This window comes from Bombina bombina, chromosome 1, assembly GCF_027579735.1.
Source record: "Bombina bombina isolate aBomBom1 chromosome 1, aBomBom1.pri, whole genome shotgun sequence".
Classification (NCBI taxonomy): domain Eukaryota; kingdom Metazoa; phylum Chordata; class Amphibia; order Anura; family Bombinatoridae; genus Bombina; species Bombina bombina.
Genome location: NC_069499.1, coordinates 704,921,883 through 704,939,385, shown reverse-complemented (window position 1 = coordinate 704,939,385; position 17,503 = coordinate 704,921,883).

Here is a 17,503-nt window from a genome sequence, read left to right as displayed (position 1 = left end):
ACTTTTTTTTTATGGAGCTGTGTATTGTAAGACTGAATGTCCCTGGCCCGTTACTCTGACATTGACCATGGCAAAGTTTATAGATTACGCTACCATTGAGATATGCTACCTGAGGACTGACTTACTAGATTCTGAGCCTTGGAACTGTGCCCTTATGACTGCCCCAACCTAATCCTTCTATTTTGACACAAGTGTTTTGACTGATCTCCCAATTTTGACCCTTTGACCTGTCCACTGATTGTTTTGCTGCTGACCTTATAATCACTCTCTAGTCGCTTCTCTTGCTTGGCACAATTGGTTCCTGATGTAAAACATGGTAATTTGTATATTACCTTATACAGGTGATGCATGTTGCCATTGTGATCACCTGAATATGTTATCATTCATTTAGGAGCTTGGTCACTTTTTTATTTTTTAAGGGGGGTCACTTTTACCAATTTAGCACTTAGATTGTTGTGTTAGTATACCTTTTCACAACTATAGCATTTAGCAGGCTAGTTATTGCAAGCTTTTAGACATGTGCGGTTCGTTTCGGATTAATTCGGAAATTCGGTAAATTCGGTAAATTCGGAGATTCGGATCGATTCGGATTTCCGAATTAAAATACTTCCGAATCTACCGAATGAATCCGAAATAGCTGCCGTATCTCCGAATAAATCCGAATTAGCTCGTTAAAATTCGGCATTTCCCCATAGGAAACAATGGGAGTTTCGGCTGAAAAAAAACTAACACCGCAGCCCCATTGTTTCCTATGGGGAAACACTAAGTCTGCACCTAACACCCTAACATGTACCCCGAGTCTCTAAACACCCCTAATCTAACACTTATTAACCCCTAATCTGCCGCCCCCGCTATCGCTGACACCTGCATTATTTTATTAACCCCTAATTTGCTGACCGAATATCGCCGCCACCTACATTATAGCTATTAACCCCTAATCTGCTGTCCCTAACACTGCCGACCCCTACATTATAGTTATTAACCCCTAATCTGCCCCCCCCAACGTCGCCGCAATCTAACTACAAGTATTAACCCCTAATCTGCCGACCGAATATCGCCGCCGCCTACATTATAGCTATTAACCCCTAATCTGCTGTCCCTAACACCGCCGACCCCTACATTATAGTTATTAACCCCTAATCTGCCCCCCCCCAACGTCGCCGCAATCTAACTACAAGTATTAACCCCTAATCTGCCGACCCGATATCGCCGCCGCCTACATTATAGCTATTAACCCCTAATCTGCTGTCCCTAACACCGCCGACCCCTACATTATAGTTATTAACCCCTAATCTGCCCCCCCCAAACGTCGCCACAATCTAACTACAAGTATTAACCCCTAATCTGCCGACCGCAAATCGCCGCAACTATAATAAATGTATTAACCCCTAAACCGCCGCACTCCCGCCTCGCAAACACTATAATACATTTTATTAACCCCTAATGTGCCCTCCCTAACATCGCCGCCACCTACCTACAATTATTAACCCCTAATCTCCCGCCCCCAACGTCGCCGCTACTATAATAAGGTTATTAACCCCTAAACCTAAGTCTAACCCTAACACTAACACCCCCTAACTTAAATATAATTTAAATAAAACGAAATAAATTTACTATAGTTAAATAAATGAATCCTATTTAAAACTAAAGACTTACCTGTAAAATAAACCCTAAGATAGCTGCAATATAACTAATAGTTACATTGTAGCTATTTTAGGATTTATTTTTGTTTTACAGGCAACTTTGTATTTATTTTAACTAGGTACAATAGTTATTAAATAGTTAATAACTATTTAATAACTACCTAGCTAAAATAAATACAAATTTACCTGTAAAATAAATCCTAACCTAAATTACAATTTCACCTAACACTACACTATACTTTAATAAATTATTCCTATTTAAAACTAAATACTTACCTGTAAAATAAACCCTAATATAGCTGCAATATAACTAATAGTTACATTGTAGCTATTTTAGCATTTATATTTATTTTACAGGCAACTTTGTATTTATTTTAACTAGGTACAATAGCTATTAAATAGTTATTGACTAATTAATAGCTACCTAGTTAAAATAATTACAAAATTACCTGTAAAATAAATCCTAACCTAAGTTACAATAAAACCTAACACTACACTATCATTAAATAAATTAACTACAAGTACCTACAATTATCTACAATTAAATAAACTAAAGTACAAAACCCCCCCACTAAATTACAAAAAATAAAAAACCACTAAATTACAAAAAATAAAAAAAATTACAAGAATTTTAAACTAATTACACCTAATCTAAGCCCCCTAATAAAATAACAAAGCCCCCCAAAATAAAAAAAAATGCCCTACCCTATACTAAATTACAAAAGTTAACAGCTCTATTACCTTACCAGCCCTGAACAGGGCCCTTTGCGGGGCATGCCCCAAAGAAAACAGCTCTTTTGCCTGTAAAAAAAAACACAATCCCCCCCCCACATTACAACCCACCACCCACATACCCCTACTCTAACCCAAACCCCCCTTAAATAAACCTAACACTACCCCCCTGAAGATCTCCCTACCTTGAGTCGTGTTCACCCAGCCAGGCCGAAGTCTTCATCCGATGGGGCAGAAGAGGACATCCAGACCGGCAGAAGTCTTCATCCAAGCGGGGCAAGAAGAGGTCTTCCATCCATCATACAAGTACCAAAATACAAACAAACACTAAATTACCAAAAATAATAAAATATTACAATAATTTTAAACTAATTACACCTAATCTAAGCCCCCTACTAGCTATTAATATAGCTTCAATATAACTAATAGTTACATTGTAGCTATTTTAGGATTTATATGTATTTTACAGGCAACTTTGTATTTATTTTAACTAGGTACAATAGTTATTAAATAGTTAATAACTATTTAATAACTACATAGCTAAAATAAATACAAATTTACCTGTAAAATAAATCATAACCTAAGTTACAATTACACCTAACACTACACTATCATTAAATTAACTAAATAAATGAATCCTATATAAAACTAAAGACTTACCTGTAAAATAAACCCTAATATAGCTGCAATATAACTAATAGTTACATTGTAGCTATTTTAGCATTTATATTTATTGTACAGGCAACTTTGTATTCATTTTAACTAGGTTCAATAGCTATTAAATAGATATTGACTATTTAATAGCTACCTAGTTAAAATAATTACAAAATTACCTGTAAAATAAATCCTAACCTAAGTTACAATTAAACCTAACACTACACTATCATTAAATAAATTAACTACAAGTACCTACAATTAAATACAATTAAAAAAACTAAACTAAAGTACAAACCCCCCCCCCACTAAATTACAAAAAATAAAAAAATATTACAAGAATTTTAAACTAATTACACCTAATCTAAGCCCCCTAATAAAATAACAAAGCCCCCCAAAATAAAAAAAATGCCCTAACCTATACTAAATTACAAAAGTTAACAGCTCTATTACCTTACCAGCCCTGAACAGGGCCCTTTGCGGGGCATGCCCCAAAGAAAACAGCTCTTTTGCCTGTAAAAAAAAAACACAATCCCCCCCCCACATTACAACCCACCACCCACATACCCCTACTCTAACCCAAACCCCCTTTAAATAAACCTAACACTACCCCCCTGAAGATCTCCCTACCTTGAGTCGTGTTCACCCAGCCGGGCCGAAGTCTTCATCCGATGGGGCAGAAGAGGACATCCAGACCGGCAGAAGTCTTCATCCAAGCGGGGCAAGAAGAGGTCTTCCATCCATCAGAAAAGTACAAAAAAACAAACAAACACTAAATTAGCAAAAATAATAAAATATTACAATAATTTTAAACTAATTACACCTAATCTAAGCCCCCTACTAGCTATTAATATAGCTACAATATAACTAATAGTTACATTGTAGCTATTTTAGGATTTATATTTATTTTACAGGCAACTTTGTATTTATTTTAACTAGGTACAATAGCTATTAAATAGTTAATAACTATTTAATAACTACCTAGCTAAAATAAATACAAATTTACCTGTAAAATAAACCCTAACCTAAGTTACAATTACACCTAACACTACACTGTCATTAAATTAACTAAATAAATTAATCCTATATAAAACTAAATACCTGTAAAATAAACCCTAATATAGCTACAATATAACTAATGGAATCAGCCAATCAGATTGACCTCGCATTCTATTGGCTGTTCCGATCAGCCAATAGAATGCGAGCTCAATCTGATTGGCTGATTGGATCAGCCAATCGGATTGAACTTGAATCTGATTGGCTGATTGAATCAGCCAATCAGATTTTTCCTACCTTAATTCCGATTGGCTGATAGAATCCAAGGGACTGTAAAGGTACAGTCACCTAGTCGTCGGATCAAGAAAGAAGAGGATGCTCTGCGTGGGATGTCTTCAGGATGCTGCCGCTCCGCTCCCGATGGATGAACAGAGAAGATGCCGCCTGGATCAAGACTTCTGATGGATGGAAGACCTCTTCTTGCCCCGCTTGGATGAAGACTTCTGCCGGTCTGGATGTCCTCTTCTGCCCGATCGGATGAAGACTTCGGCCCGCTGGGTGAAGACACGGTAGAGAGATCTTCAGGGGGGTAGTGATAGGTTTATTTAAGGGGGGTTTGGGTTAGATTAGGGGTATGTGGGTGGTGGGTTGTAATGTGGGGGGGGTATTGTGTTTTTTTTTACAGGCAAAAGAGCTGTTTTCTTTGGGGCATGCCCCGCAAAAGGCCCTGTTCAGGGCTGGTAAGGTAATAGAGCTGATTACTTTTGTAATTTAGTATAGGGTAGGGCATTTTTTTTATTTTGGGGGGCTTTGTTATTTTATTAGGGGGCTTAGATTAGGTGTAATTAGTTTAAAATTCTTGTAATTTTTTTTATTTTTTTGTAATTTAGTGTTTGTTTTTTTTGTACTTTAGTTTAGTTTATTTCATTGTATTTAATTGTAGGTACTTGTAGTTAATTTATTTAATGATAGTGTAGTGTTAGGTTTAATAGTAACTTAGGTTAGGATTTATTTTACAGGTAATTTTGCAATTATTTTAACTAGGTAGCTATTAAACAGTAAATATCTATTTAATAGCTATTGTACCTAGTTAAAATAAATACAAAGTTGCCTGTAAAATAAATATAAATGCTAAAATAGCTACAATGTAACTATTAGTTATATTGTAGCTATATTAGGGTTTATTTTACAGGTAAGTATTTAGTTTTATATAGGATTAATTTATTTAGTTAATTTAATGACAGTGTAGTGTTAGGTGTAATTGTAACTTAGGTTAGGGTTTATTTTACAGGTAAATTTGTATTTATTTTAGCTAGGTAGTTATTAAATAGTTATTAACTATTTAATAGCTATTGTACCTAGTTAAAATAAATACAAAGTTGCCTGTAAAATAAATATAAATCCTAAAATAGCTACAATGTAACTATTAGTTATATTGTAGCTATATTAATAGCTAGTAGGGGGCTTAGATTAGGTGTAATTAGTTTAAAATTATTGTAATATTTTATTATTCTTGCTAATTTAGTGTTTGTTTGTTTTTTGGACTTTTCTGATGGATGGAAGACCTCTTCTTGCCCCGCTTGGATGAAGACTTCTGCCGGTCTGGATGTCCTCTTCTGCCCCATCGGATGAAGACTTCGGCCCGGCTGGGTGAACACGACTCAAGGTAGGGAGATCTTCAGGGGGGTAGTGTTAGGTTTATTTAAGGGGGGTTTGGGTTAGAGTAGGGGTATGTGGGTGGTGGGTTGTAATGTGGGGGGGGTATTGTGTTTTTTTTTACAGGCAAAAGAGCTGTTTTCTTTGGGGCATGCCCCGCAAAAGGCCCTGTTCAGGGCTGGTAAGGTAATAGAGCTGTTAACTTTTGTAATTTAGTATAGGGTAGGGCATTTTTTTTTTATTTTGGAGGGCTTTGTTATTTTATTAGGGGGCTTAGATTAGGTGTAATTAGTTTAAAATTCTTGTAATATTTTTTTATTTTTTGTAATTTAGTGGGGGGGTTTTTGTACTTTAGTTTAGTTTTTTTAATTGTATTTAATTGTAGGTACTTGTAGTTAATTTATTTAATGATAGTGTAGTGTTAGGTTTAATTGTAACTTAGGTTAGGATTTATTTTACAGGTAATTTTGTAATTATTTTAACTAGGTAGCTATTAAATAGTCAATATCTATTTAATAGCTATTGAACCTAGTTAAAATAAATACAAAGTTGCCTGTACAATAAATATAAATGCTAAAATAGCTACAATGTAACTATTAGTTATATTGCAGCTATATTAGGGTTTATTTTACAGGTAAGTCTTTAGTTTTATATAGGATTCATTTATTTAGTTAATTTAATGATAGTGTAGTGTTAGGTGTAATCGTAACTTAGGTTATGATTTATTTTACAGGTAAATTTGTATTTATTTTAGCTAGGTAGTTATTAAATAGTTATTAACTATTTAATAGCTATTGTACCTAGTTAAAATAAATACAAAGTTGCCTGTAAAATAAATATAAATCCTAAAATAGCTACAATGTAACTATTAGTTATATTGAAGCTATATTAATATTAATTTTTTTTTATTTTGGGGGGCTTTGTTATTTTATTAGGGGGCTTAGATTAGGTGTAATTAGTTTAAAATTCTTGTAATATTTTGTAATTTTTGTAATTTAGTGGGGGGTTTTTGTACTTTAGTTTATTTAATTGTAGATAATTGTAGGTACTTGTAGTTAATTTATTTAATGACAGTGTAGTGTTAGGTTTAATTGTAACTTAGGTTAGGATTTATTTTACAGGTAATTTTGTAATTATTTTAACTAGGTAGCTATTAATTAGTCAATAACTATTTAATAGCTTTTGTACCTAGTTAAAATAAATACAAAGTTGCCTGTAAAATAAATATAAATGCTAAAATAGCTACAATGTAACTATTAGTTACATTGCAGCTATATTAGGGTTTATTTTACAGGTAAGTATTTAGTTTTAAATAGGAATAATTTATTAAAGTATAGTGTAGTGTTAGGTGTAATTGTAACTTAGGTTAGGATTTATTTTACAGGTAAATTTGTATTTATTTTAGCTAGGTAGTTATTAAATAGTTATTAACTATTTAATAACTATTGTACCTAGTTAAAATAAATACAAAGTTGCCTGTAAAATAAAAATAAATCCTAAAATAGCTACAATGTAACTATTAGTAATATTGCAGCTATCTTAGGGTTTATTTTACAGGTAAGTCTTTAGTTTTAAATAGGATTCATTTATTTAACTATAGTAAATTTATTTCGTTTTATTTAAATTATATTTAAGTTAGGGGGTGTTAGTGTTAGGGTTAGACTTAGGTTTAGGGGTTAATAACCTTATTATAGTAGCGGCGACGTTGGGGGCGGGAGATTAGGGGTTAATAATTGTAGGTAGGTGGCGGCGATGTTAGGGAGGGCAGATTAGGGGTTAATAAAATGTATTATAGTGTTTGCGAGGCGGGAGTGCGGCGGTTTAGGGGTTAATACATTTATTATAGTGGCAGCGATTTGCGGTCGGCAGATTAGGGGTTAATACTTGTAGTTAGATTGTGGCGACGTTAGGGGGAGGCAGATTAGGGGTTAATAACTATAATGTAGGGGTCGGCGGTGTTAGGGACAGCAGATTAGGGGTTAATAGCTATAATGTAGGCGGCGGCGATATCGGGTCGGCAGATTAGGGGTTAATACTTGTAGTTAGATTGCGGCGACGTTGGGGGGGGGCAGATTAGGGGTTAATAACTATAATGTAGGGGTCGGCGGTGTTAGGGACAGCAGATTAGGGGTTAATAGCTATAATGTAGGCGGCGGCGATATCGGGTCGGCAGATTAGGGGTTAATACTTGTAGTTAGATTGCGGCGACATTGGGGGGGCAGATTAGGGGTTAATAACTATAATGTAGGGGTCGGCGGTGTTAGGGACAGCAGATTAGGGGTTAATAGCTATAATGTAGGCGGCGGCGATATCGGGTCGGCAGATTAGGGGTTAATACTTGTAGTTAGATTGCGGCGACGTTGGGGGAGGCAGATTAGGGGTTAATAACTATAATGTAGGGGTCGGCGGTGTTAGGGACAGCAGATTAGGGGTTAATAGCTATAATGTAGGCGGCGGCGATATCGGGTCGGCAGATTAGGGGTTAATACTTGTAGTTAGATTGCGGCGACGTTGGGGGAGGCAGATTAGGGGTTAATAACTATAATGTAGGGGTCGGCGGTGTTAGGGACAGCAGATTAGGGGTTAATAGCTATAATGTAGGCGGCGGCGATATCGGGTCGGCAGATTAGGGGTTAATACTTGTAGTTAGATTGCGGCGACGTTGGGGGGGGCAGATTAGGGGTTAATAACTATAATGTAGGGGTCGGCGGTGTTAGGGACAGCAGATTAGGGGTTAATAGCTATAATGTAGGTTGTGGCGATATCCGATCGGCAGATTAGGGGTTAAATAATGTTATTATAGGGTTTGCGATGTGGGGGGGCCTCGGTTTAGTGGTTCATAGGTAGTTTATGGGTGTTAGTGACTTAGTGTACTAAATGGGTGTTAGTGTACTAAAATCATACCGAATTTCGGAACGGAATAGAACCGAATTCAGCCGAATCCGAATAAATCCAAAACGAATTTATTCGGATCCGAATAAATCCGAAACGAATTTATTCAAATTTTGCCGAATCCGATTCGATCCGAAACGAAATTCGAAAAGTCCGAACCGAAAACGAACCGAATTTTTTAGCCGTGCACATGTCTACAAGCTTTATTCCATTCACCCCTAATTTGAAAGAATATAGGTGTCAGGGTTTTTCCCTGATCTGTTTGCCATGTGATGCTGGTAGCCATTTTACTCACCTCTCTTCCTGACTCTGGTGCATACTGTGCGATGCTGCTCATTTCCTGCACTTCCTTTTATGGCCAGACTGCTGTACATCATCCGTGTGAGACAGGATGAGGTCTCAGAATTGTGATGTCATCACTTATTATTTAAAGGGCCTCTGTTCAGTATGCTTTGCCCTTGCATTGTCTCAGACCTGTTTGTGATTCCTGTGTATTATCTGGCTGTCTGACGTCCCTCCTTGTTCCTGATCCCTGGCTTGTTCCTGACTCTGCTGTTCTAGTTGTTCCTTATTCCGGCTCATCTGACTATTTGCTTAGGCTCCTGACTCGGCTTGTCTGACTACCAGTTCTGGTTTTGATTCCTGGCTTGTTATTTGACTTGTGGACTTATTATTTTTTGCTATTAATAAAGGTGTGATTATTTTTGCACTTCTTGTCTCAGTCTGATTCCTGGCACCCTGACATTACGCAAGGGCAACAAATCCTGATAGTGCTAATAATCCACTTTACCTGCCATAATTTCCAGGATGGATGAACAGGATCACCGTTTGGATCAATTTGCACTATCCCTGCAAACCCTGCTGACTCAGACTGCACATTTGGACCAAAGTGTCCCGCAAGTTATGGCTGCTCCTGTTTCCGCTGCTGCACCTAGTCCTATCAGGAGCATGTCCAGTTCTGCACCTCTACCTCAGCGATATGGAGGCGATCCTAATCAGTGCTGAGGGTTTTTGAACCAGGTGGGCATTTACTTTGAGATGTTACCTCAGGCATTTCCCTCTGACAGAGCTAAGGTAGGATTTCTCATCTCGTTACTTTCTGACACAGCTCTTACCTGGGCTAATTCCTTGTGGGAGACTAATAAACTTGTGATTTCAAATTACCCTGAATTTGTTGCCTCCTTTCAAAGGGTATTTGATGTTCTGGCTCGCTCCTCCTCTGCTGCTAAACGACTCATATCCATTCAGCAAGGTACAAGATCTGTTGCTCAGTATGCTATTCAGTTCCGTATGCTTGCCGCAGAGGTAGGTTGTAACAATGAAGCCCTTGTTGCTGCCTTCTCTCATGGGCTCTCTGATGTGATTAAGGATAAAGTTACTGCCAGAGATTTACCAGAAGATCTCGAGGCATTGGTGTCTTTTTTGATCCTAATTGACATCAGACTAAGTGAGAGGCTCTCTTTCAAGGAGCGCTTGTGGAAGCCTCCTGTTCTGTTGTCTCCTACATTTTCGTTCCCACCCATGCCTCCCTCTCCTCCCATGCCTTTTGGTCCCGAGTCACCAGGTACTGCTGAGCTGATGCAGTTGGGATTCACGCGTCTCTCCGTGGTGGAGAGGGCCTTTAGGAGGAGGGAGGGGCTCTGCCTCTATTGTGGGTTACAGGGCCACCTTTTGAAGTCTTGTCCTACACAGCCGGGAAATGCTCACACCTAAGGTCCTGGGTGGTTTATCCTCATCCCCAGAACTGCTAAAGGAGAAACCTTTGGTCAAGGTTGTCCTTTCCTGGGTGGACTCCTCCATAGTCACCCAGGCTCTTGTTGACTGCGGTGCTGTGGGCTATTTCATTGACAGTGCTTTTGTATCAAAGCACTCCATTCCTGTTTCGCTTACTATTGAGGCCATTGATGGCAGGCCCCTTCAGCCCACACTCGTTACTCATGAAACTGCTCCATTATCCATGGCTGTTGGGGCTCTCCATTTTGAAACCCTCCAGTTCCAGGTGATAAACTCTCCACATTTTCTGGTTATTCTGGGTTATCCCTGGCTCCAAAAGCACAATCCCAGTCTCGACTGGCGCAGGTCCGAAATTTTGTCGTGGTCTCTGCAATGTATTTCCACTTGTCTTCGGAAACCAGTTAAAGTCTTGTGCACGTCTTCAGTATCTCAATTGCCAGAGGAGTACCAAGAGTTCATAGACGTTTTTGACAAGGTGCGGGCTGGTACGTTGCTTCCTCAACGGTCTTAATATTGTGCCATAGACCTGCATCCCGGAGCCATTCCTCCTCGGGGCCAGGGATTACCCTCTGTCTGTTGTGGAGAATTGTGCTATGGAGGAGTATGTTGCAGATGCTCTGTCGCGGGGGATCATCCACAAATCCTACTCTCCTGCAGGGGCTGGCTTCTTCTTTGTGAAGAAAAAGGGTGGTTAGTTAAGATCATGCATCGATTATAGGGGTCTTAATCGCCTTACCATTAAGAATGCTTACCCTATTCTGCTCATTTTGAAACTCTTTGACCGCCTCAAGGGAGCTATGGTCTTTACTAAACTTGATTTGAGAGCAGCATACAATCTTGTTAGGATCAAGGAGGGCTACGAATGGAAAACAGCATTTAACACCAGGAGCGGGCATTATGAGTATCTTGTAATGCCCTTTGGCCTATGTAATGCTCCTGCTGTTTTCCAGGAATTTATTAATGATGTCCTATGAGATATGTTGCAACAGTGTGTTGTTATGTACTTAGACGACATCCACATACACTCACCCACACTTGAGGCTCATTGTTCTGATATTACACGGGTTCTTCAGAGAGAAATTTGAGTTCCATCAGACTCAAGTAACCTTCCTAGGTTATGTTATCTCCGTTGCAGGGTTCTCCATGGATCCTGACAAGTTATCTGCAGTTCTGCAGTGGCCTCGCCCAGTTGGTCTTCAGTCTATTCAACTTTTTTCTGGTTCGCCAATTACTATAAAAAGTTTAATAAAAACTTTTCTTCCTTGGTCAAACCTATCACAGACATGACCCGTAAAGAGAATGATCCACTCCATTGGTCACCTACTGCCGTTAAGGCCTTTCGATAGTCTTAAGACTGCCTTTGCTGCCGCTCCAGTTCTGGCTCATCCTAACCCTGTCCTGCCTTTCGTTCTTGAAGTCGATGCATCTGAGACTGGAGTAGGTGCCCTCTTGTCTCAACATCCTACGCCTGATGGTTCCTTGTATCCGTGTGGTTTCTTCTCTCAAGAAATTGTCTCCAGCAGAGTGCAATTATGAAATTGGTGACAGGGAATTACGGGCCATAATATTGGCAATCAAGGAATGGAGGCATCTTCTTGAAAGTACTAGCATGCCAGTGCTCATTCTTACTGACCACAAGAATTTAACTTATCTATTTGAAGCAAAATGTTTGTCGCCCCGACAGGCCAGATGGGTGCTATTTTTGTCTCGGTTTAATTATGTGGTCTCCTACCTACCTGGTAGTAAGAATGTTAGGGCTGATTCCCTCTCTCCACAATTTTCGCCTCTGTCCAAGGAGGAGTCTGTACCTACTCCAGTTATACCTCCTGACCATATTTTGGCTACCATACATACTAATTTGACTTCTCCCTTGGGGGAGGAGATCCTGGCTGCACAAACCAATGCACCTCCTGAGAAACCTAATGGTAAGTGTTTTGTTCCTGAGAATCTTCGAACTAAACTTTTGCACACTTACCACGATCCTAGAGCCGCAGGTCACCCAGGCAAGAACCAAATAATTTGGTCTGTCACTTCAAAATTCTGGTGGCCAGCTCTTCATTCTGATGTTGCTGCATATTTTGCCTCCTGCTCAGTTTGTGCACAGAATAAGACTCCTCGATGTCTTCCTGTGGGTCTTCTTTGACCTATTGCTAATGGTGAGCGTCCTTGGACACATCTTTCCATGGACTTCATTGTCGAGCTCCCTGTTTCCAATGGCAATACTGTTATCCTTAGGGTGGTTGACCATTTTTCTAAAATGTCACATTGCATTCCCTTGAAGAAGTTGCCTGCCGCTCAGGAGCTTGCTTCAATTTTTGCTCGGGAGGTCTTCCGTTTACATGGGTTACCCAAGGAGATAGTGTCGGACTGAGGTAGCCAGTTTGTCTCCAGATTTTGGTGTTCCTTTTGTGCTCAAATGGGTTTCCAGCTTTCCTTCTCCTCAGCATATCACCCTCAATCCAGTGGGGCTGCGGAATGGTCTAATCAAGCTCTGGAACAGTTCCTCCGTTGCTATGTCTCAGATCACCACAATAATTGGTCTGAACTGTTACCTTGGGCAGAGTTTGCTCGTAATAGTGCTATTAATGCTTCATCCAAGTTATCCTTATTCATGGTGAATTATGGGTTTCAACCATCCTTGTTGCCCTATTCATTCATGTCTCAAGGTATTCCAGCTTTGGAGGAGCATCTCCAGCAACTCCATTCCACGTGGGTGCAGATTCAGGATTGCCTTCATCGTTCTATGCATCCCCAAAAGTTCCAGGCTGATCATAGGCGTCTGCCCGCGCCTTCCTACCAGGTTGGTGAGAGAGTTTGGCTGTCCTCCCGCAACTTGAACCTTTGTGTACCTTCCAATAAACTGGCTCCCCGTTATGTTGGTCCTTTTCAAATACTCCGTCGGGTCAATCCTGTGGCCTACGCTCTTGACCTTCCTCCTGCAATGTGCATCTCCAATGTTTTTCATGTCTCCCTCTTGAAACCATTGGTTTGTAATCAGTTTACCACTGTGTTGCCTCGTCCTCGCCCTATCTTTGTTGACAACCATGAGGAGTTTGAGGTCAGCAGCATTATTGACTCTCGTATGTCCAGGGGTCGTGTACAGTATTTGGTTCACTGGAGGGGCTACGGTCCGGAGGAGCGTTCATGTGTTCCCTCCTCTGATGTTCATGCTCCCGCCCTCCTCTGTGCCTTCCATGCCCATTTCCCCAATAAGCCTTTTGTCCTCCCACGGGGAGGGGTCATTGAGGGGAGGGTACTGTCAGGGTTTTTTCCCTGATCTGTTTGCCATGTGCTGCTGGCAGCCATTTTACTCACCTCTCTTCCTGACTCTGGTGCATACCGTGTGATGCTGCTCATTTCCTGCACTTCCTTTTATGGCCAGACTGCTGTACATCATCCGTGTGAGACAGGATATTTGTCTATGGTTGTCTGGGATATTAGCTATAGTTGTAATAGATATAGTATCTCTATATTATCCCTTTTATCCCTTTTTATCCAGAGTATTAGAAATAGTAGTACTTAAAATATCAACAGTATTTAAAAGTACACTTATATTTTATCAGATGACAGACAAAACAACCAGTGTAAACAATACAATGTAATTAGAATAGGCAATATCATCAGTACAGATGGAACAGATAATATTATTAGTGAAACACCATAGAAATGAATTGCAATCAGTAAAATAGATTACCAACAACAGTATTTCTGAAATTAGTTCAAAAAGTCCATAAAGTATAATGTACTGGTTCACATAAAATATAAACCATATATATATATATATATATATATATATATATATATATAAAATATGATGGTACGCTGAAAATTCCACAGAACCTGGAAAATTAAAACCCCGTAGAGTATCTAATTAAACTCCTTACACCTGCCTGATCACAGACATACTAAATGAGGTTGGTGGTTTTAACCAATCCTCACTACTACGCAGGAACCCCAGAGCTACAGATATGGGGGATGATAAGACTATAAATTTCATTACCACTTATACTCCAGCTACTAAGCAGGTTGTGAACATTCTTAGGAATAATTGGCATCTTATTAGAGATGATCATTCCCTTCTGTTTGGCAAGTCATCTCCGCCCAGAGTTGTTCACAGGAGTGGATTAAGTTTAAAGACGTTAGTGATGAAAAAAGACCCTTGGTGCATTGGTAAAACTTGGCTAGCAAAATCTAAACCTGTTTGCTATAAATGTGGTAGCTGTGTTACCTGCAGCTCTTTGATAACAGGACAAAAATTTCATCATCCGGGTTCCACCAAAACATACACGATCAGGCACCAGCTAACCTGCCCATCACCGTTTGTTGTCTATTTTCTCTCTTGTCCATGTGGTGATTATTACATTGAAAAGACCAGCACTACATTCAGAGAGAGACTTGAAAATCATAAAAGTGCCATATGGGCTGCCTTTAAAGAGGGACATTCTGATCAGCCGGCTGCCAGACATTTTTTGGAATATAAACATCCCATTGTCTCATTAAGGGCGATACTCATCGATGGGGAGGGGATAGAAACAATGAACTTTTGAGATGTGAATCAAAATGGATCTACAGACTAAATACTCTTAGCCCACATGGTCTAAATGCTCAACTGGATTATTCCCTTTTATATTGATCCAACAATCATATAACCCATCTTTATGCATGAAACAGACCCTGACTTATTTGTTTGTTTGAAGTAACTAAAATTCACCATGCATTGTATTAAACAGGTTTTGTGGTTAATTGTTGTTTGTATCACCAACACCAACCTATGTCTTTAGGGACATTTTCTCTCTATGTGGCTCCCTGCCTGGCATAGTTTAAATTGCACAGCTGCTGTTTCTGACAGTGGCTGAATGTTTGCTGTTGATTCTTTTCTAGGGTGACGTATATGTGATTTATTCATGCTTATCCACTTATTGGGACAAGAGGTCTGACATGGCTGAGTTTAGTTGCATGTGGTATGGAGTCAATACTTGAGATTGTTTTGATATGGCTGTGTGACTCATATATTTGTTTGACAGGTGTTGTATTGTCTAGTGTACTTTTGTTTTGAATTACTGGAGTAGGGGCATTCTCTCTTTATGTGGTATGCTGCTTGGCATAGTCTAATTAGTACAACCGCTTTTTTGATATGCTTGCTATCTAATCTGTTCCAGAGTGTCATTTATGTGCCTTATTCATGCCTTTCTATATATTGTGATATGTGGTCTAATATAGCTGAGTCTATTTGTATTTGGTATTGAGGCCATACTTGCACCATGAGATACAGTGGGGCAAAAAAGTATTTAGTCAGTCACCAATTGTGCAAGTTCTCCCACTGTAGAAGATGAGAGAGGCCTGTAATTTTCATCATAGGTATACCTCAACTATGAGAGACAAAATGTGGAAACAAATCCAGACATTCACATTGTCTGATTTGAAAAGAATTTATTTGTATATTATGGTGGAAAATAAGTATTTGGTCACCTACAAACAAGAAAGATTTCTGGCTCTCACAGACCTGTATCTTCTTCTTTAAGAGGCTCCTCTGTCCTCCACTCATTACCTGTATTAATGGCACCTGTTTGAACTTGTTATCAGTATAAAAGACACCTGTCCACAACCTCAAACAGTCACACTCCAAACTCCACTATGGTGAAGACCAAAGAGCTGTTGAAGGACACCAGAAACAAAATTGTAGACCTACACCAGGCTGGGAAGACTGAATCTGCAATAGGCAAGCAGCTTGGTGTGAAGAAATCAACTGTGGGAGCAATAATTAGAAAACGGAAGACATATAAGACCACTGATAATCTCCCTTGATCTGGGGCTCCACGCAAGATCTCACCCCGTGGGGTCAAAATGATCATAAGAACGGTGAGCAAACATCCCAGAACCACACAGGGGGACCTAGTGAATGACCGAAGAGAGCTGGGACCAACGTAACAAAGGCTACCATCAGTAATACACTACGCCGCCAGGGACTGCAGTGCCAGATGTGTCCCCCTGCTTAAGCCAGTACATGTCCGGGCCCATCTGAAGTATGCTAGAGAGCATTTGGATGATTCAGAAGCGGATTGGGAGAATGTCATATGGTCAGATTAAACCAAAGTAGAACTGTTTGGTAGGAACACAACTCGTCGTTTTTGGAGGAGAGAGAATGCTGAGTTGCAACCAAAAAACACCATACCTACTGTGAAGCATAGGGGTGGCAACATCATGCTTTGGGGCTGTTTCTCTGCAAAGGAAACAGGACGACTGATCCGTGTACATGAAAGAATGAATGGGGCCATGTATCGTGAGATTTTGAGTGCAAACCTTCCATCAGTAAGGGCATTGAAGATGAAACGTGGCTGGGTCTTTCAGCATGACAATTATCCCAAACATACCACCCAGGCAACGGAGTGTCTTTGTAAGAAGCATTTCAAGGTCTTGGAGTGGCCTAGCCAGTCTCCAGATCTCAACCCCATAGAAAACCTTCGGAGGGAGTTGAAAGTCCATGTTGCACAGCGACAGCCCCAAAACATCACTGCTCTAGAGGAGATCTGCATGCAGGAATGGGCCAACATACCAGCAACAGTGTGTGACAACCTTGTGAAGACTTACAGAAAATGTTTGACATCTGTCATTGCCAACAAAGGATATATAACAAAGTATTGAGATGAACTTTTGATATTGACCAAATACTTATTTTCCACCATAATATGCAAATAAATTATTTCCAAACCAGACAATGTGATTGTCTGGATTTGTTTCCACATTTTGTCTCTCTCATAGTTGAGGTATACCTATGATGAAAATTACAGGCCTCTCTCATCTTCTTAAGTGGGAGAACTTGCACAATTAGTGGCTGACTAAATACTTTTTTGCCCCACTGTAGCTTGGCTGGTGGGTTGGGTTGGCATATGGTTGGGTAGGTGATAGGTTGTCTTGCGCTCTTATATTATGAACTATTTGATTTGATTAATACCCTCCACTGAGTTTTAATGATATTGAGCGCTATGAGGCTAATTGGCTCTGCATGTTGGAGCCCTGTGTTTATTTATCCTCTCCGTCCTTGCGTTTCAGCTTGATTAGCTGCAGGTGCTAGGTTTCCGTGATTGCTCATTGGTTGCTATAGTTGCCACGTAGCTTCCTGTATTTAAGCTCCTACAGGTGATCGATTACACACACGTTTTTTTTCACACTGGGAGTTTGGCTATACAGCCGTTTAA